This window comes from Ovis aries, chromosome 6 (assembly GCF_016772045.2).
Source record: "Ovis aries strain OAR_USU_Benz2616 breed Rambouillet chromosome 6, ARS-UI_Ramb_v3.0, whole genome shotgun sequence".
NCBI lineage: Eukaryota > Metazoa > Chordata > Mammalia > Artiodactyla > Bovidae > Ovis > Ovis aries.
Window position 1 is genome coordinate 101,925,658 of NC_056059.1, and position 27,233 is coordinate 101,952,890.

The 27,233-nt window shown below is 39.9% G+C and overlaps 1 protein-coding gene across 11 annotated transcripts in view; it reads right to left on the bottom strand.

Moving 5' to 3' along the window:
• Nucleotides 1-27,233, bottom strand: part of MAPK10 (mitogen-activated protein kinase 10) — a 417,204-nt gene that overhangs the window by 366,098 nt on the left and 23,873 nt on the right. For 9 of the 11 annotated variants that reach the window (XM_027971156.3, XM_012180302.4, XM_042251608.2 and 6 more), the window contains exons 1-2: nucleotides 13,382-13,787; nucleotides 7,800-7,914 (exon numbers count right to left, since the gene is read on the bottom strand). The gene's annotated coding sequence lies outside the window, so the exon portion shown is untranslated. Of the gene's footprint in view, nucleotides 1-7,799; nucleotides 7,915-11,382; nucleotides 11,552-13,381; nucleotides 13,788-27,233 lie in introns of those variants that run through there. The other 2 variants (XM_060417391.1, XM_042251606.2) reach the window with 2 other exon arrangements.

Genomic DNA, 27,233 nt, shown 5'->3' on the forward strand with positions numbered 1-27,233 from the left:
TCATCCCTATGATGTCCCTTCACTGATCAAGCCCACCCTCACCAAGGTACTCCACTTGGCCTGGCCTTCGGGGCATTAATCTATGCTTTAATTCAATCTGTACAATTTAATCCATATAATTTTTACAGTCAAAAAGAAAGTTAAACATCATCTATCACAACTCCCTCATACACAATTGAAACTCAACCAGGTTAAGACTTGACCCAACAGGTATTAATTCATGACAAAGCTGCAGTGAGAATCTAACATCAAGTTCTCTTCCTTTTCCAGAAATAATGTAATGAAAAATTTTAAATAATCTGCTAGATCCCTTACAAAGCACTCTGTTGCAGACCACTCTTAATTCCCTCTCCATGTAACAACTTTTCCTACATATTCCATTTCCTTAACATAGTCTCCTGTTAATGCAGTAAGACAGTTAACCAACCATGAATTTTATCTATATTCAAAATCCATTAAAGTCAATCATACTTTAACTGAGGTTAGTTTATCAGCTTAGTTCTCCAGCCACTTTACCTCATAATATTGGGGGGCCTCACAGCATAGCTTGTGGCATCTTAGTTCTCCAACCAATTCTCCAGACCCCAGCAGTGAAAATACCAAGTTCTACCTGCTGGACCACCAGGGAATTCTCATCAGATTTCCATTGTAATAGGAACAGTCTTCAACCAAAGGAGTAAGTGGGACTCTCACACATTATATCAGGGTCAGAAACACGAGAACTGAGAACCAGAGGACATTCTGGCTCCTTAAATCATGACACAAAGTCAGAGAGAAATATATACACGTGGTGCGTGCATGCTCAGTAGCTTCGGTCGTGTACGACTCTTTGCAACAATGTGGAGAGCAGCCTGCCAGGCTCCTCTGTCCATGGGGTTCACCAGGCAAAAACACTGGAGTGGGCTGCTATGCCCTCCTCTAGGGCTCTTCCCAACCCAGGGCTCAACACAGCGTGTCTCCTGCATCCCCCGCATTGCAGGTGGATTCTTTACCACTGAGCCACCTGGAAAGAGAAGCTCTCTCTATATATATATGTATGGATATGGATAGATATATAAATAGAGAGAAAGAAAGAAAAAGAAACAGAGGAAGGAGAAAGAAAATAACAAGCAGAAAAAATACAGCCCAAGGGACTTGTAGAAAAATAACTAGACTACCAAAAAATGCATCAAAAATTGTACCTCTGGATATACTTTGGGAATTGTACAATCTGGAAAGCAGCCTAACAGCCTTCTTTGCTTTATCAACCAGTCAGCATATATTCATGCTGTACTAACAAGTATCAGGCACTGTGCTAGGCATAGACAAGTCAAAGATAATTAGATCTGGCTCAAATTACTCACAGGCTAAGGTGGAGAGATAGACATTAAACAGTTAATAAAACACTGTAGTAACGCAGTGAGAAGCTCCAATCTTTTGGCCACCTGATGGGAAGAGCCAACTCATTGGAAAAGACCCTGATGCTTGGGAAGACTAAAGGCAGGAGAAGGGGGAGACAGAGGATGAGATGGTTGGATGGCATCACCAACTCAACAGACATGAGTTTGAGCAAACTCTGAGAGACAGTGAAGGACAGGGAAGCCTGGTGTGCTGCTGTTCATGGGGTCACAAGCAGGTGGATATGACTGAGCAATTGAACAACAAAATGCAGTGAGATAGACATGCATAGGCTGCAGTGAGAACACCTCAGCCTTATGGAAGGATTCAGGAAGGGTTTCTGAAGAAGTCTAATGTGAGTCTAAGCAGCGCCTCTCGAACACAAAACCACCTGAGAATCTTGTGGGAAAAATTCTGAATCAGATGTAGGGGAGACTTGAGATGCTGTGATTCTAATCAAGCTCCAGACAGTGTTTGAGCTGTTGGTCCCCAGATCATTCTTTGAGTTGCAAAGGTCTTTAAAAATGGCCAATGACTAAGTAAAGGATGGAGAGGGTGAATACAGGCGGAAGAGACAATATGAAGTAAATTACGGAAGAAATACACTTGAGTGTGTGATGAAACTGAAGCGCATTGGTGTCCCCAGGTAATTGGAGAGATATTCACTGCTAAATTGGAGGTAGACGGGAGTATGGTATATTTTAAGCAGAGGGGAATTTATTACATAGGCAATGGAGCATATCTAAGTAAGCTGGGTTGTCACACAGTAAAAACTGCACATCAGATCTGGGGGTTTCATTGGTAGAATCATGAGCAAGAAGATAATATGCTAGACTACTTTAAATAAAACGGCTCACAGTGATGATGAGGCCCTAATTTGTGCTGTTAGCAACAGATTTATTTCAAAGGGAACTGATGTGAGAAATGTTTAGGAGATAAAGTAGATCAATTTATTTTAACTTATTAATTTTAAAAAAATCAAAAAAAGTTGCTATTTCTTTGCATTCTTTCTCATCCAGGTGTCTATTCTTAATCTGACAGTAACCTGTGATCTTGAACAAGACACTTAACTTCTTTTCACACTAGGTTTCACATTTTAAAACAGTAAAGAGTTGACCCAAATAAACACTGTGGTCTCTTTAAACCCTAAAGTTTATAATCCTATGAATTAAATTCATCTCTCAGTGGATAGCGCAACCACCAAATATATTCTTAAAGCCTATCACAAGACCTAGAATATATTTAAATATACATTGTATTACTAACTTTGAAGCTACGTAGCCAGCAGGTCTGAAAATTTGGGACTTTTAAAATCCTCCCTCTCCTTCACCCATGACATTCATTATTGGGTTCAATTAATTTGCGCTTGTGTCCTACTGATAATTCTTTGGTTTATGCCCTTATTATTCTTTAGCTGAGCTCCTGCCATAGTAGCTGATAAGTCCCCTGGCTCTAATCTAAACCCCTTTCAAACGTGATTCAAGAAACTGCTTGGTAGCTCAGTGGTAAGGAATCCACCTGCCATGCAGAAGACACGGGTTCAATCCCTGATCCAGGAAAACCCCACATGCATGGAGGAGCTAAGCCCGTGTCCCACAGCTGCTGAGCCCTCACCCTCGAGCCCACAAGCCTTAAGTACTGAGCCCACATACTGCAACTACTGGAGCCTGAGCACTCAGAGCCTGAGCTGCACAAGAAAAGACAACTCCAGTGAGAAACCCACGCGACACAGCTAGAGAGTAGCCCCGCTCACCACAACCGAAGAAAACGAAGCAACTTGCAGCAACGAAGATCCAGAGCAACCAAAAATATATAAATTAAAAAAAGAAACAGAAGAACTCCAGAGTCAGAAGGACCTGGGCTTAAATGCTAAATCCTCTGCTTCTTGGTTACGTGATTGCTAGCAACTTATTTAAACCTCTCTAAACCTGAGTTTCCTTATCTATAAATCATAGGGATGATATGAGAATTAAATGTTTGTCAAGTGCTTAGCACAGTGATTATTACACAGCAAGAACTCCATAAGTGCTAGTTGTCATTCGGAAAAACTAGTCTCATAAAGACTTGAGCAGGCACTTCACAATAGAAGATCAAATGGCCAATAAAAATTAAAACAATTCTTCTTCCTTAGTAGTCAGCAAATGCAAACTACTACTTCATGAGTGGCATGAAGTACAATTAGGTATCCACCTGATCAGCAAATTTTGAGAACTTAAAAATGAAGCGTTGGTGAGGATATAGAGCTTTTTATATACTGCTGATGGGGATGTAAATTCATGCAATCAATTGAGAAAAATATTTGGCATTATTTAGAAAAACTTGGAGAAGGCAGTGGCAACGCACTCCAGTACTCTTGCCTAGAAAATCCCATGGACGGAGGAGCCTGGAAGGCTGCAGTCCATGGGGTTGCGAAGAGTTGGACACGACTGAGTGACTTCACTTTCACTTTTCACTTTCATGCGTTGGGAGAAGGAAATGGCAACCCACTCCAGTGTTCTTGCCTGGAGAATCCCAGGGACGGGGGAGCCTGGTGGGCTGCCGTCTATGGGGTCGCACAGAGTCAGACACGACTGAAGCAAGTTAGCAGCAGCAGCAGCAGCAGCAGAAAAACTTAATGTGCACAAACCCCAAAACTCAAGAGTTCCTTTCCTTGATATGTATCCTAGAGAAGTTCTTATACATGTGCTCTAGAATCTATGAGCAACAATATATGTGCATAAAAAGTACCATATGTATACTTAATGTTATCATATATAAATATATATAGTTATTAAAATTTACTTAGTACATTGATATATAAATAACTCAGGTTAATAATTAGGGTTGATTTCCTTTTGGATTGACAGAAGGAAATCAACCCTGAACATTCATTGGAAGGACCGATACTGAAGCTGAATCTCCAATACTTTGACCACCTGATGCAAAGAGCTGACTCATTGGAAAAGACCCTGTTGTTGGGAAAGTTTGAAGGCAAAAGGAGAAGAAAATGACAGAGGATGAGATGGTTAGATAGCATCGTGGACACAATGGACATGAATCTGGGCAAACTCCAGGAGATAGTGAAGGACAGGGAAGCCTGGGACGCTGTAGTTCATAGGGTCGCAAATAGGTGGGCTTAATAACTGAACAAAAACAGCATACATAGACAGACACACATAAGTAATATAGAAACAATCCAAATGTCTATCAATGGTGAAATGGATAAGTAAATTTTGATGTAGTCATAGAGTCAAATACTACTTAAGTTACTTGAATAAACTACATACATTAACATGAGCCTTACAGTATTTCACAGGTTTCCCTGATAGCTCAGTTGGTAAAGAATCCACCTGCAATGCAGGAGACCCCAGTTTGATTCCTGGGTTGGGCAGATCCTCTGGAGAAGGGATAGGCTACCCACTCCAGTATTCTTGGGCTTCCCTGGTGGCTCAGCTAGTAAAGAATCTGCCTACAATGTGGGTTTGACCCACTCCAGCATTCTCGCCTGGAGAATTCCATGGTCCATTGGGTCACAAGAGTCAGACATGACTGAGCAACTTTCACTTTCACTAGAGGGTTTCACAAAATCAAGTGATTAAGAATATATATATGTATATACACTACCATGGCTTCCCTAGTGGCTCAGACAGTAAAGAATATGCCTGCAATGCAGGAGACCCAGGTTCAATCCCTGGGTCATGAAGATACCCTTGAGAAGGGAATGGCAACCCACTCCAGCATTCTTGCCCAAAGAATTCCATGGGAAGAGGAACCTGATGGGCTGTGGTTCATGGGGTCACAAAGGATCAGACACGACTGAGCAACCATCACTTTCTTTCACCACAATTACAAGATTGAAAACCTACAAAGAAAGGCAAGGGGATAAGTGACAAAAGGCAAAGTAGTGGTTACCTCTAGCGGGGAAGGAAAAGCACGAGGTCTTAAAGGAGCACAAAGGGCTTACTGGGAGTCTGCTGCTGCTGCTAAGGCGCTTCAGTCGTGTCCGACTCTGTGCGACCCCATAGACGGCAGCCCATCAGGCTCCCCATCCCTGGGATTCTCCAGGCAAGAACACTGAAGTGGGTTGCTGGTTATACAAGGTTTGCTTTGTAATTATTCTTTAACTGAATTTGTTTTATGTACTCTTCTGCTGCTAAGTTGCTTCAGTCATGTCCAACTCTGCGTGACTCCATAGATGGCAGCCCACCAGGCTCCCCCATCCCTGGGATTCTCCAGGCAAGGATGCTGGAGTGGGTTGCCATTTCCTTCTCCAATGCATGAACGTGAAAAGTGAAAGTGAAGTCGCTCAGTCGTGTCTCACCCTCAGCGACCCCATGGACTGCAGCCTTCCAGGCTCCTCCGTCCATGGGATCTAGACTACATGGTATTTTCTAAAAAATAAGTTTCATCACATCATTCTACTTCAAATCTTTCAGAGGTTCTTTATTGTGGAATAAAATACAAACTCCTTAGCTTTGTCTTTAAAACCCTTTCATGTTATATCTCCTGTACCTTTCTTCAGCTTTATCTTTACTATACCCATTTATGCCCCAGCGCAGTAAATGACATCTAGCTCCCCCATCAATCATACTCCCTCAAGTCTCTAGGCCCTTGAAAAATGTTCTCACTGTTCCCCTTCTTCTAGCTAACCTCTTATTGCCCTTAACATTCAGCTAAAATCTCGCTCCCTCTGGGAAGCCTTCCCTTCCAAACCCCCATCCCATCTGTCTTTGACTCTCCTCTACGGCACTTCCTTCAGCCCTGGATGGCTACCCATTTAATAGCAGTGGATAAGTACCCCACTCTTTAGAAATCACTCCCTTTTTTAATGACATACTTTATCACAAGTGTCACATACTTTAAACACAGCTCCTTTAAAGCAGGTGCTGTCTTTTTCATCTATCCCAAGTGCAAAGGATGATATCTATACTGCAGATTCTCAGTAAAGGTTTGCTTAATGAATACATGTTTAAGAGGGGGCAATATATATTTTCGACATCACTGGGAATGACCTGTAACTCAAAAGATTAACTTCAGCCATAAAAAAAAATCACCCTTGTTTGAAATCAAAATGGTTGATTACTGGCAATTACATATGTTTCTCAGTCATAACAAACACTCATTTAACACATATTGATTAAGCACAGCATAGTGATGACTATTATATCTGCTTCCTCAATGTAATCATAATCAGACTGTAATGAGAATCATGATGTGAAAAAAGTACAAGGTTAATTTCATTAATACTCCACAGTTACGGGTTATGCATTAATTCATAGGGCAGCCTATATACCCAGAGTTATATAAGCCACTAAGCAAATGAAAGAGAGATATTGATCACCCGTTCAGAACAGCTTCTTTTGGAGTCTTATAAGCATCACTGTCATAATCTATTTCTCAGAGATGTTTTTTGACAGATTATACCTGGTTCATCTCCATTGGAGTCTATTGATTATTGACATTGGCAACTATGAAGCATCAAGTATTTGATTAAAAAATATATTTTGCCTATGTGAGCTGATATTTTTATAAAATAATAAGATTTTAAACTGATTCCAAATATCAAAGCAGCTGGATCCATTTTTAGTACTGTCTTTATTAAGCAAAGAATTTGTAGGCTATAATGTTCACAAATGGAGTTTTATAAAACTATGATGTGGTTTCTCTTCCCTTATGTCTAAAGATCTAAATGTTATGTTAATATATATCACATATATCTTATATACACATGTGTATGTACATGCATGCTGTGTATATGCTAAGTTGCTTCAGTCATGTCTGACTCTTTGCAACCCTATATGGACTGTAGCCCACCAGGCTCCTCTGTCCATGGGATTCTCCAGGCAAGAATACTGGAGTGGGTTGCTATGGCCTCCTCCAGGGGATCTTCCCAACCCAGAGATCGAACCAGCGTCTCCTGTGTCTTCAGCATCTCTTGTGTCTCCTGCATTAGCAGGTGGGTTCTTACCACTAGCACCACCTGAGAAGCCCCATATACAAGCATATAAGTTCCTGAAAGGAATTAAGTGTTAGAATTTAGATCAGAACCAATATTCTACTAGAGAAGATGAAGCAGTAAAATGTAGAATTATGTTGCAGATAATAAATGCCACTGAAAAATACTGTTATGTAAATACCCAACTGTTATGCAGCCACAGGAAATTGCTCACTGCAATCATCTTACTTAGACTAGCATCATCCAGGGTGGTAGCATCATGGTGCTGTATGACGCACTTATGCACCTAAAGACCTCAAGCTCCTTCACGTGGTATTAATAGCATAGCACCACACCATCAGTTAAACACTGATTTTCACCTCTTTAGTTGACATGATTTGGGAGCAGTATTTCTTCAGATCCACACACTAAATCATATGCAATATTTAAATTGGTTATATAGATCACATGTTTCCTGCTAAGGAATATTTTTAAGTTTGCAACTCACCACTGCTTGTACAGTTTCTCATCTACAGGAAATGGGTCTAATTCAACAGCTTCTTGCCTGAGTCGCCATAACAGAGATCTGAGATGGTGTCGCCGTGGGTGTTTCTCACGCTAGCCTAAAATCAAAGCAAAAACACAATCAAGTTTGATTTTACCATTTCAGTGGGGATTTCACCTGCATTTAGAAAAATCAAAAGACTAACAAAGACGTTGGGGGATGGGTAGTGAGCACACAAGGGGAAGGAATAAAATCTCAACATAGTTCACTCTGTTCAAATTTATCAAACACTAGAACTCTGGTATGGCCATCACCAGAGTAGCTGGATATTTTAAAATCTGAACATAAGCCCAAGTAGTAATTGTTACTTTGGTCGACATGGATTTGAGTTTGTGATAGGAGGCACCCTATTCAGCTTCAACTATAAGCTCCCTGTAACATGTCTGCACAGTCTGCTCCTGATAAAGAACAATGGGTTCATGTGGAAAAATGCATTACAGAGTCGTCGATAAAGGAGAAGTTGGAAAATTTTCTGAACTGTGTGAAATAAAATGAAACTAAACTGAATTTGAGCAACCATACTCCAACAAAAATTATTTAATAAAGAAGGCAAAAAATAAATTAAAATGTTAAAAACTGAAGTTGGTGTAAAGCTAGAAAGAGGCCTTATGCACATTTTTCCATAATCTGATCCAGCTACAGAAGTAGGTTTGTAACTTCAGTCTGCTACTGTTCCTTTTTGACTTCGTATTGGAAAAAAATCTCAGGACTGGGCCAGTTTTCTATGTTCTAGCGCTTCCCTGGGAGAAGGAAATGGCAACCCACTCCAGTGTTCTTGCCTGGAGAACCCCAGGGACGGGGGAGCCTGGTGGGCTGCCGTCTGTGGGGTCTCACAGAGTTGGACACGACTGAAGTGACTTAGCAGCAGCAGCAGCAGGGCTTCCCATGTAGCTCAGTGGTAAGGAACCCACCTGCCAAGGTAGGAGATGCAGGTTAAGTCCCTGAGTCGGGAAGAACCCCTGGAGGAGGAAATGGCACCCCACTCCAGTATTCTTGCCTGGAAAATCCCATGGATAGAGGAGCCTGGCAAACTCCAGTCCACGGGGTTGCAAAAAGTCAGACATGACTGAGCACACACACACTTGTTCCAAGCAAGAGTTCCCTTCCAGGCCAAGTACTTAGGACTGTTGTTGGACTTCTCCTCCACCACATCTTCCTGCCTTCCCATCCCAACATGGCCTACCACCATTTCAGAAAGGGTGAATTTCTTTCTCCTGTGAATCCCTATTGCATTTGTTGAATAGGGACACTTGCTCATATACCACGTTTGTTATTTAACCTCATCTCCCTAAATGACTATAAGCTCCCTAATGGCAGAAGCTGTGTTGTATGTGTGTGTGTTAGTTGCTCAGTCACGTCTAACTCTTTGAGAGTCCATGAACTCCTCTGTCCATGGGATTTCCCAAGGGAAAATACTGGAGTGGGTAACCATTCCCTTCTCCAAGGGATCTTCCTGACCCAGGGATCAAACCCAGGTCTCCTACATGGCAGGCCGATGCTTTACCATCTCAGCCACCAGGGAGGCCCAGAAGCTGTGTTACAGTTTCAAACTCTGTCACCCACAGTACTTAGATAACTCTGTGCATGGGATACCTTCATTCATGGAATAGTGATTGTGCCCCTACTATGCACCAGGCAGACACAGTCAGTGCCTGACAGAGATTATAACTGAGTAGTGAATACGTGAAGCCCAGGAAGCGGCAATTACTGTGCTCCAGGATAAGTGCTATGACGGAGGAAGCACAGACGCTGAATGAACACTGCCAAGTAACAGACACACCAGCCTGACTTCTCTATCCGGGCTTTCAGATCCTATTTCCAATGCATGAGAAGAGGATGATTACTTTAAGAAACTCATTTTCACAAAGTACATGAAGCACCCAAGCAGGTTAACATCCAAAACCCAGGAGGCGGTTTTACATCTATGAAGACAAGTCAGTACTGGGTTATGTGTTTGTTTTCCTACTTACTCATACACACACACACACATACACACACACAATGTAGCAGAAGTCTTGTTTGTTATTATGCAGGCCACTCTGCAAATGCCTAATTGCCCTGGAGGAGAATTTCATTTTATACCTGTGTGCCATGTGAGGTTTTAGAGCAGCTATGGGTTAGGAATGCTTCTAAGGAAACTTCAGCTCTTTCTTTCTCCACTCAAAATTTAATTTCCATTCCTAGGAGCATTAGTTCTATAAGCCTATGAGTTTCACATCTCACAGTCACCAGGGATAAGACCAGTGAGAAAGGCTTGTTATAAATCTAAAATGTCAATTCAACTAGAAAATCCTTTATCAAAAACAATTAGAAACTTGCAGTCCACTTTTTAAACTAAAAAATGTTTCTTTCAATTTAAGAATTTTCAAATATCACCTGAAGTCTCCATTTAGAGTTTCTACCAAGATTCACAATTAAGAAACAGAGTTCTCTTTCATTAAATAGTGGGGGGAAACAGAATCTGAAACATACAGGCTTTCCACTTTTCCCTCTTTGCCTTGATTTTCTTATAAGGATAAAATGTACTCAAACTAAAATATCTTTAGTCAAAACCCTTACAAGTCTGCTATGAAAATACGTACAGACAGGTACATTTCTGAAAATCCAGGCTCCAGATCCAAATTAAATTTTCAATCAATTTGCAGCATTATCTTGTATCTGAATCAGCAACAGTATCTTATTTCAGACTTATGCAATGCAATAAATATCTCTCATATGCTAAAGAAGCAAATGGATTCTGTTCTTTATCAATAAGCATCTCCCCCTGCAGTCTATGGGCCCAACTTTTCCCACAAGTCCTTAGTCCTCGGAAGAAGCTGTAAGAGATGCAAGTATGGTAGGAAGGAAGCCCTCAGCCTAGAGCAAACAAGGCACTATACCTCTTTGTGTCATCCTTGGACACTTTGTGCCTCTTTTTTGCGTAAGTGTCGCAATGTCCAACCAAAAGCATAAAAGAGACTACAAGACAAAACAGGGGCAATGGAGAAAGAATTTAAAATGTCAGTTTATCACTTCTTATTCTAAGTGAAGCAAGTCTCTCTTGCTTTGAGTTCATTATTCTCACTAGCAACTAAGCAATCATTTGACTTAAGCACACCAATCCCATGTAAAGTCTTATAGCTACAAATGGGACCTGCAGCCAGAACTAGATCAGGAGGGCAGAGCATCTGCCCTCATGCTTAACAAGAGAAACCCAATTTGCCTTCTTTCCCTGACCATCTGTATTCAAAGACTAAGATTCACTTACATAAAGTCACACACACACACAAAACAAACAAACAAAAACAAAAAGCCCTCCCTTTAAATACGGGAGGCTTTATCACATTACTTAAAAATTAGGCAGATTCCTTTTGCTTATGATATTCCTATAGGATATACTAACAAGGGAAATCCTATGAATTTTCCTGTAATTTTTAAATATACACATATTTTAGGGCATCCACCATCCATTCTCAGTTCATTTCAGCCTTGAAAAATATTGACCACACACTATGAAACCATTAAACCCTAATAGCTGCAGACATACCAGACAATGACAGCAAAAACACAGTTGGTCCCTCTGGGATCTGTTCATGAACATCCCCTTCCAGCCTGGCAAACACGCTCCTCCCCACAGCAGATGCTGTTCTGGGGTAGACAAGCAGGAAGCTGGAGGCAGCACCTGGTCTTTCCCGCTGGACGTATCATTTGTTACTGTCTCATCATCAAGAGTCTTTTCACCCACACTGTGAAGATTTTATAACACCAGGAGACTGTCGGATTAAAGACACCTTGCAACAACGAGAGGGAGTGATGCGCAAATGAGGAAGCAAGAAGACTCTTTTAATATCTAAGGTCATACCACCTTTGTCACTGGATTTTCCAGTTCCGTTGTCAGGGCGAGAAAACCCAGTGTGCTTTGTGTGATCAAATAAGGTAACTTAGTACTTTGTGTCAATTTTAAGAGTGAGATCAAGGTGGTGGAAGGAATACATACCCAGAGATGGCAAAACTGCTACATCCAAACTGTCTGACCCCTATAATCCGATGGCTCCAAAGTGGAGTCGGAAGCTGGCGAGCTCATCCATAGCGTGAGCATCACTGTCTAGATGTACAACAGAAACACTCACCTAAGGCAGAAATTTACAGAAGCCTCTCTGAGAGTCATGGGCCTTCCTGCAACCATTTTAACACATGCATCAGCGTTCTGTGAGATCTTCTGGAGTCTGACAACTGGCAGACGAGGGTCAGAGGGAGAAATCGGACCTCGGACTGGCAATGCCTGGTGCACTTAGACCCAATTTCCTTCCATCTAAACTGTGGCCTGTCCCATAGGACTCAGCCTGCCTCTGTCGGGTCCGTTCATAAAAGTTACTGTCAACACACCAAGGCAGGGTGGGTGGCTGTGCAGACGCTGTGGAGCTCTGCAGCAAAGACAGCCCGTGTAAACAACCTTGTGACTGCCTCAGCGCCAGCTGCCATGGGATAAGCCGCTCTTCTGCTGTGGTTAAATTGCAGTACCCTAGGAATGCATGCATTTAAGGGGGTAAAAGCAGAGACTTGGTCTCTAGATTGAAATGGAGAGGAGGGGGGGAAAGAAACATGCCTGTAATTTTCTTGAAATGGCTCTAGTCTTGATTTTCTTGAAGATCTTCCTATAAATCACATTTATTTTGCTGCAGGCACAAAGACATCATTTCTGCTAAATATACTGCCCTGGTCCTTTCTGATGATAGATCTTTTTCTCCCAAATGGGCTCTGACATTTCTAGGGGACACAGTATCCCAGTACAGAGTACCTGGGAACCATGCCATAAAGAAAAAAATGCTGCCTGCTGTTGACTAGATCACTTTCTTAAAGGGACCCTTTACCTGTTCGACTGCAGTGCCAATGTTTCCTCATATCTTTAACCTGACCCCCCACCCCCCTGCCGCCGCCACTTCCCATTCTATGTTCCTCTCCCCAGCTCAGATTTAGCCTTGGGTCTCTCTGCAAGAGTAATGCTGTTAGTTTTGCAACTACAAGATAAAAAAATACCATTCCCTAACTAAAGTCTGTAAATATGCCCCCAAATATCTCTTTAAGCGCAACATCTCATGAAGTAAGCATAAACGCATAACTTAAAGATGTGATTTTTTAATGTTTTATGGAGCCCACAGCATTTCTTAAATATGGGACTAAGGCAAGCACTTCTAACAAGCACAGCTGTTTCGCTCTGTCTCTAATTTTCTCTTCCTTTTTGCAGCTCTGCATTGGTCTAAAAAACCCCTGGTCACAATAAAAATGCTCCCTCCCACCCTCTGCCAACCCTTACTCCAAACAGAAAGGTTTCAACACGCCCAAGTCCTAGGAGAGATGCTCGGCACAGAAGGAAAGGCTGGTGGCTTCTTGCCTCAGAGGTAGTTCACTTCATTAATCTCCTATCCACCCCATCTCTGCCCCCCTCTCCCATGCTCACTCTCCCGCCCCACTAGGAGCAATCAATAGACATCACACCACCCTCCAAAAAACCGGTTAGAACCCAGAATGAGCAAAGAGCCACCTACCATTCCGTGCTTGAGAACTACGATCCTGATCCAGCAGTGTTTGCCCCAGAAATCCTCCCTACTTGTCTCTCATTAACCACATTCCAAACTGTAATAAGGAATAGATTGTTTGGAGGTGGGGAAATTGTTTAAAATTAATGATGGACAGGTGATTGCCAAGAAAACCCAAGCGTAAAGTCACTCGAGCCCCTAGGAATCGAGGGGTGAGGAGAAAAATGGAATACTGTAAAAAAGAAAAAGGAAAGAAAAAAGGTAAGTACGGAACAAGCACCAACCACCCCCATAAAAATAAAAAGAGAAGGGGAGGTTTAAAAAAAAAAACACGAAGAGTGGCTTGCTGAATCACCCTCTCTCAGTGCCTGGAAACCATTGTGCAGCGCGATGCTGCCTGTACCATTGTGGAACCGACCAGAGGAGAGGACAGAGGGCTTGGGGAATGGGGTTGCTATGGCAACCAAAAGGAGCACACGTGACGTCAAGGCCCAGAGAGGTCTAGGGAGGGGGCAGAGGGGGGAAAGAAGAGGAAAAAGTCTCTGTGCGTCTGCAGCTACCGTGTTTTCCGATGAAATGAGGACCTGGCGAAATGGAAAGGAGCAGGGTTCGTTGGCGGCCGCTATCAGCACCTAGGATATCAGGCAGCCAGTCTGCGCAACGGAAACAGCTCTCTCCATGCAGCCCTGGCCCAGCACTCGGCAGCGCTCAGAAAACAAATGCTTGCAGACCCAAACACCATTGGAAATGTACTCAATCTATGCTTTTCAACTCACCCAGCTTTTTGCAAACAGCACAAAGGCATGTCGTGCCTCTAAGTGTCAAAGCAAACAAGGATGGTAATAACCTCGGAGGCCAAGTGAGCGTTTGGGTCCCACATTTGAAATGTCACAATCCCTCTTGTCTGTTTCCTTATCTATCAGAGAAATTCTAAATAAATACCAACTAAACCAAAGTCAGCAAACTAATTCTGAGATTGCAGCTTGAATTTAGAAAGAAAATACTGATAATCTGAGTTACCAAATCTAGATTCTTTTTTTTTAATTGGATAATTCTTTAGAAAATGGATACAAATTGCATTATTACTATTTGGGGGCAGATATCTCAATTTTATTTAAGTAATTTGCCCTATCTTTGACTGTCAGAGTCTATTTTTGTCTCCATATATTAATAGTTTGTTAAATGTTAAATATAGGTGCTTAAATATAGATGTCATAGATTATGAAATCTAGAGCATTAATCTGTAAATATTAGATTTCTAGAGTGAGAGTTCAGAATAATGGAATACTCCCACTTTTTTTTAATTATCTTTTTTTTTTTACCTGTTTAAAAATATTTTTTACATAAGTAAATTTTTCAATACATATCTGGCCTAACCAGGCTCAACCCTTGGGCATCTCAGGTTACATAATTGAATCAAATTCCTTTTTTGCTTAAATAACTTTGAGGTGAGTTTCTGTGTATTGCAACCAAGTAAGACTGAGCTTTATACCACTTGACACTATGTTTTAGAACTAGCATACATACATGAATAAGGAGCTTCTTCCATATGTTAACAGAAAAGATACAACTTGCAACAGATACAAATTAAGTAATGATTGATCCAATGAAACACATCATAAAACCATATGGGACCACATCAGATTCCCTCATTTTAGGAGGGAATCAAGGGGGGAAAAAAGTCGTGTGTTTTCTTTTTCATCCACTGGACAAGTTTTTGGATATTGCTTTGTTCTAATTTCAAGTTCAACAAGAAGCAGTTGCTTATTAATTTTGAGTCTTGGCAATGAACCTACAAGACAACTTTGTCTCAAGAAAAATATGTATTAACTAGCCAAACAACTTTATAGCACAATATAACTGGCATTCAAGCTTTTAATTTACTTTATTCTAAGTTTTGATATCAAAAGTTAATTCTTAATAACTGTATATCAATGAGGAAAAAATGAACTTCGACTCCTACCACACACTGCAAACACAAAAATTAATTCAATGTAAATTTACACTGAAACATGAAAGCCAAACTATGTAAAGCTATTAGAATAAAATGTATCTTTCAGAAGAAAAAAACAGCTTTCTGTTCTCAGAGCAGGCAAAGATTTCTTAGGACACAGAAAGTACTCACCATAATAGGAGAAAAAAAAATAGACTTCATCAAAACCAAAAGCTTCCAAAATAACCATTAAGAAAATGAGTAGACAGCCTCAGGCTAGAAGAAAATATTCTTGATAAACATGTCTGAAAATACTCTTGATATTCACAATTTCTAGATTTTTTAAAAATATCCCACAACTCAATGATAAAAACAATTTTGTTTAATGGGCAAAAGTCTTGAGCAGGCATTTGACAAACAAAGATATATATATATAGTCAATAAGTATATTAAAAAGTATTCAACAGAATTGGTCATCAGAGAAATGCAAATTAAAACTGCATAAATGCCATTTCACACTCACAAAAAAAATTGGCTAAAATTGGAATGACTAACAACACTAAGTCCTGAGTAGGGTATGGAAATCAGAGCTCTCTTGCGTTACCTGTGGGAATATTAAATGGTAAAACTACTTTGGGAAATGGTTTGATGGTTTTTAAAGATAAGCATATACCTACAGTATGACTCAACAATTCTATTCATAGTCACCTAAGAGAACAGAAATATTTGTCTATCAAAAAAAGTTACACTTAAATGTTTATTCCAGCTTTATTTATAATTGGTAAAAACTGGAAACAACTCAAAGTATATCAACGGAAGAATGGGTAAGCAAACTATGGTATATTCATATAATAACATACTGTTTCAGCAATAAAAAAGAATGATAACTATGAATAGGTTAAAACCTATTCATATTTCTTCTATTAGGTGTTAATTCTTGATTTCACAAATGACAGTGGTAGATGCCAACATTGCACTGGGGAATATTTTACTAGGGCTTTAATGCTCAACCTATTCATTTCAGTAATATTTAGATGATTAAAATGTTCTTTTAAGTCTATTCTATACAGCATAGAAAAAAATAATTTCCTGAAATTAGATCGTCTAATACAAGCTAATTTTTAACACTTAAATATATTTCATTCCTTATTGGATAAAACCAAAACTCTTCATTTAAAGTCCTCAGTAAGAGAATATCACATTTTGAGAATGAACTATGGAAATATGCAACAATATAAATGAATCTCAAAAATACGCTATGTTAAAAAAAATGAGACAAAAGAGTGTTTAGTATATAAATCCGTTTACATAAAGCTCTAAGACAGAAATATTCTATGGTGACAGAAATCAGAACTATGATTGAGGGACCACACAGCTGAAGGAAATTTATGTAGTGATGAAAATATTCGACATCTCGATAAAGGTGTTAGTTATTACGTAGATGTAAGCATTTGTCAAAACTCTTCAAATTCTAACTCTTAAGATCAGTGCATTCACTCAGTGTAAATTAAGTTGCTGTTTTCAAAAAATTAAAGTCAATTCCCAAGAAGAAAATTGCTAAATGAACAATAAGTTAGAGTGCCTAAACCTACAAATCTGGTCCTATACCTGAGTCCTGACTTTACAAACCCCAGCAGACCAATAGAGGAAAATAACAGAATGGAAAATACAAGAGATGTGGCGGATTCATGTTGATGTATGGCAAAACCAATACAATATTGTAAAGTAATTAACCTCTAATTAAAATAAATAAATTTATATTTTAAAAAAATAAAAAATAATAATTAAAAAAAAATTAGAGATACCAAGGGAACATTTCATGCAAAGATGGGCACAATAAAGGACAGAAATGGTATGGACTGCCATGGGGTCACTAAGAGTCAGACACGAATGAGCGACTTCACTTTCACTTTTCACTTTCCACTTTCATGCGTTAGAGAAGGAAATGGCAACCCACTCCAGCGTTCTTGCCTGGAGAATCCCAGGGATGGGGGAGCCTGGTGGGCTGCCATCTATGAGGTCGCACAGAGTCGACCACGACTGAAGTGACTTAACAGCAGCAGCAGCAGCAACAGTAGCAGAAGATACTAGGAAGAGGTGGCAGGAATACATCCATCTATACAAAAATGATCTTAATGTCCCAGATAACCACAATGGTGTGATCACTCACCTAGAGCCAGACATCTTGGAGTGCAAAGTCAGGTGGACCTTAGGAAACATCACTATGAACAAAGCTAGTGGAGGTGATGGAATTCTAGCTAAGCTATTTTAAATCCTAAAAGATGATGCTGTGAAAGTGCTGCACTCGAAAACTCAGCAGTGGCCACAGGACTGAAAAAGGTCAGTTTTCATTCCAATCCCAAAGAAAGGCAGTGCCAAAGAATATTCAAACTACCAAACAATTGTGCTCGTTTCACATGGTAGTAAAGTAATGCTCAAGATTCTCAGTAATCTTGCAATTACATCTGAGCATTCAAAGTGATGCTCAGGATATAAACCAGGAACTTCCAGATGTTCAAGCTGGATTTAGAAAAGGCAGAGGAAGCAGAGATCAAATTGCCAATATCCATTGGATCATAGAAAAAGCAACAGAACTGCAGAATAACTTCTGCTTCATTGACTACCCTAAAGCCTTTGACTGTGTGGATCACAACAAACTGTGGAACATTCTTAAAGCGATGGGAATACCAGAACACCTTACCTGCCTCCTGCTAAACCTGTATGCAGGTCAAGAAGCAACAGTTAGAACCAAACATGGAACAATGGACTGGTTCCAAATTGGGAAAGGAGTTTGTCAAGGCTGTATATTGTCACCCTGCTTATTTAACGTCTAAGCAGAATACATCATGCAAAATGCTGGGCTGGATGAAGCACAAGCTGGAATTAAGATTGCAGGGGGAAATGTCAGTAAACTCAGATATGCAGATGACACCATCCTTATGGCAGGCAGTGAAGAAGAACTAAAGAGCCTCTTGATGAAGGTGAAAGGGGAGAGTGAAAAAACTGGCTTAAAACTCAACATTCAAAAAACGAAGATCATGGCATCTGGTCCCATCACTTCATGGCAAATAGATGGGGAAACAAAGGAAACAGTGACAAACTTTATTTTCTTGAGCTCCAAACTTGCTGCAGATGGTGACGGAAATCATGAAATTAAAGGATGCTTGAAGTGAAGAGAAGTGAAGTCACTCAGTCATGTCTGACTCTTTGCAACTCCATGGACTGTAGCCCTGCAGGCTCCTCGGTCTATGGGATTTTATAGGCATGAATACTGGAGTGGGTTGCTATCTCTCCTTGGAAAAAAAAAAAAGCTATGACAAACCTAGACAGCATATTAAAAAATAGAGGCGTTACTTTCCAACGAAGGTCCATATAGTCAAGGCTATGTGTTTTTTCAGTAGTCATGTATGCATGTGACAACTAGACCATAAAAAGAGCTGAGTGCCAAAGAACTGGTGCCTTCAAACTGTGGTATTGAAGAAGATTCTTGAGAGTCTCTTAGACTGCAAGGAGATCAAACTGGTCAATCCTAAAAGAAATCAATCTTGAATATTCATTTTAAGGACTGATGCTAAAGCTGAAGCTCTGATACTTTGGCCACCTGATGAGAAGAGTCGACTCATTGGAAAAGACCCTGAGGCTGGGAAAGATTGAGGGCAGGAGGAGAAGGGGACAGCAGAGGACGAGTTGGTTGGATGGCATCACTGATTCAATGGACATGAATTTGAGGAGGCTCCGGGAGATGGTGAAGTACAGGGCAGCTTGATGTGCTGCAGTCGGTGGGGTTGCAAAGAATCAGACATGACTGAGTGACTGGACAACACAGCAAAGCTGACCAAGAAATAGAAACAGCTAAACTCTGGGTCACCAGGATCTTAAGAGACAGAGCAATCCCTCTGAAGTGAGGAAGACAATTGGTGGAGATTTGCCTGACAAACAAGAAATGAGATGTTTAAAAAGAGATTTTTAAGAGATGCCTGGCAAGAATTCCCAGGTTCCTCTGTAGGGATTATTATTCAGCCACAGGAATAAAACTGAAGGAAATGAAGGTGGTCAATACCTGGTTTTCCGAACAATAAATGGCAAAGACCTCAGGGATAGGAGAACATAAAGGGATCAAGTGAGATTTGACTTCCAAGTAGGAATTTAATTTCTAAATCTAAGTCTCAAGTACATTCATGGGGGCTAACTGTAAAACCAATTACTGTACTAAGGTCTTTTGGGCTTCCTTTGTGGATCAGCTGTTAAAGAATCTGCCTGCAATACGGGAGATGTGGGTTCGATCTCTGGGTTGGGAAGATCTCCTGGAGAAGGGAAAGGATACCCCCTCCAGTATTCTGGCCTGGAGAATTCCATGAACCATGTAGCCCATGGGGTCGCAGAGATTTGGACACGAGTGACCAACTTTCAAGGAAGGAAGGTCTCTTACCAAAACTGGTCCCAGAGCAGAGATTAACTGGTTCTCATTTGCCAGGGACTTCCCAGGTTTTAGCAAGTCCACATGCCAGGAAATCCCTCAGGCTTAGGCAAACAGGGAAGGCTGACTGCCCTATTTCAGAATTTAGAATGGACTTGAACCCTCAGATGAGAATTAAAGGTCCCACCTGCAAAGAAATGATACAAATGAACTTATTTACAAAATAGAAACAGATTCATAGACTTAGAGAATGAATTTATGGTTGCTGGGGGGAAGGGTGGGGGGAAGGGATAGTTAGGGAGTTTGGGAGAGATACATCCACACTGCTATATTTTAAATGGATAACCAACAAGGACCTACTGTACAGCACATGGAACTCTGCTCAATGTTATCTGGCAGCCTGGATGGGAGGGGAGTTTGGGGGAGAATGGATACATATCTGTTTAGGGATGAGTCCCTTTGCTGTTCACCTATCACAACATTGTTAACCAGCTATTGACCAGTTAACATTAACCCCAAAACAAACTAAAAAGTTCAAATAAAATATAATAAAAGCACTGAGAAAAATTGAGGTTAAAAACAACTATTTAAATTTCTTAAAATTAAATCAAAATTTATATCTCAAAATATCTTTTTGAAAGTAATTTTTAATTAATATATTTTATCATTCTACTTGGATAGGAAACACATGGCCAACATCTTACCATGGCCATAATAATCTTCAGTGGAAAGTAACACATTATTGACCAGAGATATACTAATGCCTCGGGTGTTAATTTCTGCAAAAATTCCCCGATCAATACTGTCTTAAAGTATTAATGGTCCCTCATATGATCCAGTTTCATTTCTGGATATTTTTCTGAAAGAAACAAAAATATTAAATTGAAAAGACACATGCACCTCCATATTCATTGCAGCATTATTTACAACAGCTAAGATATGGAAGCAACTTAAGTATCCGCTGATAGATAAATGTATAAAGAAGATATGGTGTATACATAGTGTGCATATATGCACACACATATATTTACTGGTGGCTCAGATGGTATGAATCTGCCTGTAATGCAGGAGACCCGGGTTTGGTCCCTAGGTTGGGAAGATCCCCAGGGTTTCTCTGGTCGCTTAGATGGTAAAAAGATCTGCCTGCAAAGTGGGAGACCTGGGTTTGATTCCTGAGTTGGGAAGATCCCCTGGAGAAGGAAATGGCAACATACTCCAGTATTCTTGCCTAGAGAATTCCATTGACAGAGGAGCCTGGCGGGCTACAGTCTGTGGGGTCTCAAAGAGTCAGACACAACTGAGCAACTATCACACACATATATAGTGTATATATATATATATAATCACATACAACAGAATATTATTCAGCCATAAAAAGAATGAAATATTGCCATTTTTTACAACATGGATGGACCTTGAAGGAATCACGCTAAGTGAAATAAGAAAGAAAATACACATGATCTCACTTATATGTGGAATCTAAACTAAACTAATGAAAAAACAAAAACAGCTCACAGGTACCGAGACTAGATTGCCAAAAGCAGGGGCTGTGCCATCTGTGCTCAGCTGTGTCTGGGTCTTTTGCGACCTCATGGACTACAGCCCACCAGGCTCCTCTGTCCATGGAATTTTCCAGGAAGGAGTACTTAAGCGGGTGGCCATCATATCTTTGTTGTTGTTGTTGTTGTTGTTGTTGTTGTTGTTGTTGTTCAGTCACTCAGTTGTGTCTGACTCTTTGCGCCCCCATGGACTGCAGCACACCAGGCTTCGCTGTCCTTCACCATCTCCCGGAGCTTGTTCAAACTCATGCCCATTGAGTCAGGGATACCATCCAACCATCTCATCCTCAGTTGTCCCCTTATTCTCCTGCCTTCAATCTTTCCCAGCATCAGGGTCTTTTCTAAAGAGTCAGTTCATCATATCAGGTGGCCAAAGTATTGAAGTTTTAGCTTCAGTCCTTTCAATGAATATTCAGGATTGATTTCCTTTAGGATGGACTGGTTGGATCTCCTTACAGTCCAAGGGACTCTCAAGAGTCTTCTCCAACACCACAGTTGAAAAGCATCAATTCTTTGACCCTTAGCCTTCTTTATGGTCCAACTCTCACATCCATACATGACCACTGGAAAAACCATAGCCTTGACTAGACGGACCTTTGTCGGTAATGTGTCTGCTTTTGAATATGCTATCTAGGTTGGTCATAGCTTTTCTTCCAAGGAGTAAGCGTCTTTTGATTTCATGACTGTAGTCACCATCTGCAGTGATTTTGGAGCCCAAAAAGTAAAGTCTGCCACTGTCTCCACAGTTTCCCCATCTATCTGCCATGAAGTGATGGGACTAGATGACATTATCTTCATTTTCTGAATGTTGAGTTTTAAGCCAGCTTTTTCACTCTCCTCTTTCACCTTCATCAAGAGGCTCCTCAGTTCCTGTTCACTTTCTGTTATAAGGGTGGTGTCATCTACATATCTTAAGTTACCGATATTTCTCCCTGCAATCTTGATTCCAGCTTGTGCTTCATCCAGCCCAGAATTTTGCATGATGCACCCAGAATTTTGCATAGAAGTTAAATAAGCAGGGTGACAATATATATATATAGCCTTGACATACTCCTTTCCCAATTTGGAACCAATCCATTGTTCCATGTTTGGTTCTAACTGTTGCTTCTTGACCTGCATACCAGTTTCTCTGGAGGCAGTAAGGGGTTCTGGTACTCCCATCTCTTTAAGAATTTTCCACCGTTTGTCGTGATTCACACAGTCAAAGGCTTTAGGGTAGTTAATGAAGCAGAAGTAGATGCTTTTCTGCAATTCTCTTGCTTTTTCTATGATCCAGCGGATGTTGGCAATCTGATCTCTGGTTCCTCTGCCTTTTCTAAATCCAGCTTGAACATCTGGAAGTTCTTGGTCCACATGCTGTTGAAGCCTTGCTTGGAGAATCTTGAGCATTACTTTGCTTGCATGTGAGATGAGTACAGTTGAGTGGTAGTTCAAACATTCTCTGGCATTGCCTTTCTTTGGGATTGGAATGAAAGCTGGCCTTTTCCAGTCCTGTGGCCACTGCTGAGTTTTCCAAATTTGCTGGTATATTGAGTGCAGCACTTTCACAGCATCATCTTTTAGGATTTGAAATACCTCAGCTGGAATTCCTTCACCTCCACCAGCTTTGTTCGTAGTGATACTTCCTAAGGATCACCTGACTTCCCACTCCAGGATGTTTGGTGCTAGGTGAGTGATCACATCATTGTGATTATCAGGGTCATTAAGATCTTTTTTTGTATAGTTCTTTGTATTCTTGCCACCCCTTCTTAATATCTAAAAAAAAATTGAACACTAATTTATTTTAAAAGAGTAAATTTTGTGACTTTTCAATGTCAAAAAAGGGAAAGAATCTACCTGTGGATGCCTTTTTCTTCTTAATGAACAGACTTTATTATTTTAAAGTAGTTTTAGGTTTATAAGAATATTGTACAGAGAAATACAGAAAATCCCATATACTCTGCTTCCCTCTCCATGCAGTTTCTGCCATTATTAACATTTTGCATCAATGTGGTAAATTTGTCACAGCTGATGAACCAATGTTAATACATTATCAGTCACAGAACCCATAATTTAGATTAGAGTTGACTGTTTGTCTTATGGGCTTCCCAGATGGCTCAGCAAGTAAAGAATATGTGTGCAATGCAGGAGACACAAGTTCAATCCCTGGGTTAGGAAGATGCCCTGGAGGAGGAAATGGCAGCCCACTCTGGTATTCTTACTTGAAGAATCCCATGGACAGAGGAGTCTGGTGGTCTATAGTTCAAAGAGTCTCAAAGAGTTGGACACAACTGAGCAATTCTACAGATTGCATTCACTTTTAATTTTCTTCCTGCTTAGGAGTCAATTTTGCATTCAGGAAACAACTGTTTTCATATCAAAAGGAAGTAGATATTGGTCTGCTGAAGGTCTTTCCTACTGGACAAGGAATTATTGCAAGGCTTTAGTGGCAGGAAATGTACCTTGAACCAATTTTTATTAAGCTTATAAAAGCACTGATTTTTTTTTTCAGTGGGAACACCCGTAACTAGCCAAATTATGTCCCTTTGTGGTTAAACACACTTTGATTATAAATGGAGAATACCTGCTGCTTGGAAAATAGTAGTTATATGCCGCTTTTCAGTAGCCTGATAGACTTTTTCGAACATCTGGATTTAGTTTACAATAATTAAGGGATTCTATTTTTAAAAAATAGCAAACTAGCTTAAACTTCCTCAGGTAGTTTTAAGCAACAGCTTTAAAAATCTAATTAGAGCGTTTGTCTTTTGAACAATAATGCTAACAGAAAATTGCCCTTCCTTAGATCCCAACAGAAGCTGGTGTATGAGATAAAGAAAGAGCTATTCTTCCCAGACAGCCTCAGGTTTATCCACACTTCCATCCATGCACATCTGTAGGAATTTCAATTTTCCTTATCCCTGCTTTACTGCAGTGCCCTCAAAGCACAACAAAAGCATGGAGATAGCATGGATTATATTCGAGTCTGGCCTAGAAATTGAACTTCTTACAACTCTGTCGCAATTCATATCTTTATTAAAAGGACTATTCTTTTTTTCCAGCTTCATTGAGGTATAATTGACAAAATTGTAAGATATTTAAGGTATACAATGTGCAGATTTGATATATGTATACATTGTGAAAAGATTCTCCCCACTGAGTTAATTATCATATCCATCACCTAACGCAACATATTTGTGTTTTATTTTTAATGAGAACGTTTAAGATCTACTCTCTTAGCAAATTTCAACTCTACAATATAGCATTCTCCACTGCAGTTAGCATGTTATATGTGAGATCCTCAGAATTTATTCCTCTTATTTTTGAAAGTGCATACTCTTTTACCAAGCTCTGCCTATTTCCCCCAGCCTCCAGTCCCTGGAAATCACTTTTCTATTCTGTTTCTGTAATAGCTCAATTCTGTAAGTTCAATTTTTTTCAGGTTCCACATATAAGTACTATCATGCAGTATTTGTCTTTCTCTGTCTGGCTTATTCCACTGAGCATAATACCCTCAAGGTCCACCCTTATTGTCATAAACGGCAAGCTTTCTACAAAGGCTGTTCTCACCACTGACTCTGACTTGCCACCACAGCACTCAAAAAGCAAATAGTCATTGACACAGGCCAAGAGACAACATGCAAGCTCAAATTTTTGTAATCAAATTTAAGATAAAATGTTAGCATATCCTTTTATAAATATAGATCTTCTATCACCACTAAATGAAATTTCCTAATATTGGAGAGCCTATTTTTAAACACTGATGTAAGAAGACTTTTTTAACCACAAAATTAGTGAGTGATTTCTGGGTCTGTGAGATAGAGCAACAGGCTACATAATAGTAATGCATGGTAAGAGTATCCCAGCAATCAAAAGAATAGTAACCAGAGTTAATAATATAATACAGGATTTGATCTCTTTGGTCTTATATTTTTAAACCAAGCCAGAAAGAAAAACACCAATACAGTATACTAACACATATATATGGAATTTAGGAAGATGGCAATGACGACCCTGTATGCAAGTCAGGAAAAAAGACACAGATGTGTATAACGGACTTTTGGACTCAGAGGGAGAGGGAGAGGGTGGGATGATTTGGGAGAATGGGAATTCTAACATGTATACTATCATGTAAGATTGAATCGCCAGTCCATGTCTGACGTAGGGTGCAGCATGCTTGGGGCTGGTGCATGGGGATGACCCAGAGAGATGTTGTGGGGAGGGAGGTGGGAGGGGGGGTCATGTTTGGGAATGCATGTAAGAATTAAAGATTTTAAAATTTAAAAAATAATTTAAAAAATTATTAATTTAATAATATTATTATAATAATATTAATAATATTATTAAATATATTAATAATAATATTAATTATTAATTTAAAATTTAAAAAAAAACAATAGTCATCAGTATTAACTTATATGTATAGCTTATACTTGCTATATTTTCAAATTATTAACCAAAAAAAAAGTCCACACTTCCATCCATGCACATCTGTAGGAATTTCCTAAAGATGCCATTCAACCTTTATTGAAATACTATATTCAAGAGAGAGAGGGGGAAATAAGAATCCAATTTTGAAAATTATCTGAATTCACAAAGAGCAATGATGACAGCATAAATTAAATGAACATCTTGGGTATCTATGCTGAATGTCTTGTGGATCTATGCTGAAGACATTTTTTAAATTACAAAATAAAGTGTAAATACTTTTTAAAGTTCACTTGAAATACTGGATAGTGAAAAGAGTATTGGATCCACCAACAGATTTTGCTTTAATCTATTGTTCAAATAGACATCCTATTTCCTATCTGTGTGAGTTGCACAGACCACACAGCCTCTCTACTTCTTAATTTAAGCATTGACATAATGGGTGTAATAACATTGCCTTCACAGAATTTTTGTGATAATCAAATTAAATAATGTATATTACAGTGCCTGGCAACCCTTGGCACATGACAGTCAAGAAATAGTCAACTGAATCTATTCACAATAAGATATATGTAACCCACAGTTAAATTTAAATGTCCTGGTATGCAACAAGGACCTACTGTATAGCACAGGGAAGTCCGCTCAACATTATGTGACTGCCTGGATGGGAGAGGAGTCTGGGGGAGAATGGGTGCATGTATGTGTATGGCTGACTCACTTTGCTGTGCACCTGAAACCATCACAACATTGTTATCGGTTATGTGTGTGCACGCTTAGTCATGTCCATCTTTTTGCAGCCCCATGGACTGTAATCCACCAGGCTCCTCTATCCATGGAATTTTCCAGGCAAGAATAGTGGAGTGGTCTGCCATTTCCTATGGCTGGGTCACTTTGCTGGGTACCTGAAACCATCACAATATTTTTAATCAGCTATATTCCAATATAAAATAAAAAGTTAAAAAATTTTCCTGGCATGACTTTGTAAGTTATGAACACTGTCCAGTGCCCCCAGGAGCATTCATCTTCTGTTGCTTGATACTATTCTTAAAGTAGATACACAAGAGGAGGTGTAGTTGACCATGTGCTACTTGGCGGTGTGGAAGCAGCACTATGGAACTAATAATAAACTTGAAGGAATTTGAGCCTACCTGCCAGTCTACACTTGAGAAGCTATTCAGGACATCAGCAATTCTCCCTGGAAATTTCCCAGAGAAAATTCAGCTACTTGGTCAGCAGATATTCAGAGATATACTCTTTCACAAGAAATAGAGAACCAGATCAAGAAAACTAAGCAAAAAAAAAAAAAAAGCACAGCTGTTGGAACCGCTTGACATTTCTATAATTTAATTAAAGTCCATTCAATTAGCAAATCACTGAGTAGCATACAAATACAAAACCCTGTGTTGGAGATTTGGAAAAGAAGTGCAAGATGTGGTACCCATTAAAAAGAAACTCATGATCTTATTGTAGAGTCAAGACTGACCCACTAGATTAAAAAAAAAAAAACAACAACAACAACTCTAAGTCCTTAAATATAGGATAAAACGG